Raw genomic sequence first — 1,310 nt, 5'->3', positions numbered from 1 at the left:
AACAATGAGTTGCCCTCCTCTAGATGATAGCTTTAGTTGATTTGATCCCAATCTGGTACTGCTTTGTATGTTTGCATCCAGGGAATTCCAAGAATCATTGTCTCATTCATGTATTGATATGGCAAGCATACAAACTGATGAGGACATGAACATCCATGTACTATCACGTTCAAGTTGACTACTCCCAATGTTGGAGTTGGGTTCTTGTTGCATCCTTTGATTGTAGCTATTCCTGTCGTCAATGCTTGACTTGTTGCCTTTTCGTATGTGGAATAACTGACTGCATTTACTCTAGCTTCTATGTCGACCAAAGCATTGGTGCTATGATTGTTGAGTTGTACTTTGATGCGCAGGTCCACTCCATCTAACCAGTCATCATCTTTTGAAACTGCGTCTTTAGGTAATTCCCATTGTCGATCATCTATTTCCAAAGTGTTGATGGGAATCGGTATCTGTTGATTCTTGAGAGCAGCTTTCTGCTTGAGTACCCGAAGCCTAGATTCCTCTTGGGCTTCATCAATAACCTGTTGTCGTTTGATCTTCCTTTGTTTTGCTACATGCATTCTTTCTAGCAATTCATTGGTTAGTGGCAAATTGTATTTCTTTAAACGACATCCACTAATCCAATTAGCCATTGGTTCACCATCTAGGGTGGACAATTTTACTGCTCCACTTCGAGATACATCTTCAATGATAAAGGGTCCGTTTCTCTTTTTCTTAAACTTGGGAATGTGTTGCTTAAGGGAATAGACTAAAACTAAGTCCCCTTTCTTGAAGATCTTTGTGATTAAGTGGGAATCAAAAAATTGTTTTTGTTTTCGCTTTTGTGCATAGGTATGAGCTACAACAGTTATCCTTTGCTCGTCTAGCTTTTCCAAATCTTCGAGTCTTTCTGACAATTCATGTCCAGTCCACTCAAGATTTTGTGCTACCCTTAATGTCGGTAATAGAAATTCTATCAAAATTATGGCATCAAAACCATAAACAAGGTTAAAGGGTGTAGCATTTAGAGCTGTTTTGAATGAAACTCGATAAGCCCATAGAGCAGCATGGAATTCATTTCCCAGTATGTCCTTCCTAAACTAACCACTTTAGTTAACACCGAGCTAAGAATTTTATTTGTATGCTCAGCTTGTCTGTTTGCTTGTGTGAGTGATAGGGAGCTGATTTGTTATGGATGACCATAAACTCATTAAGCAAATACTCTATTACCTCATTCAGGAAATGAGTTCCCCAATCACTGACAATCTCTATTGGCGGTCCATATCTTGTGAATACATACTCATATAAGAATGCAACAGTGGTTCTGG

Source organism: Adiantum capillus-veneris, chromosome 19 (assembly GCF_014529385.1).
Source record: "Adiantum capillus-veneris isolate H3 chromosome 19, ASM1452938v2, whole genome shotgun sequence".
NCBI lineage: Eukaryota > Viridiplantae > Streptophyta > Polypodiopsida > Polypodiales > Pteridaceae > Adiantum > Adiantum capillus-veneris.
Note: the sequence above shows the minus strand (reverse complement) of the source record.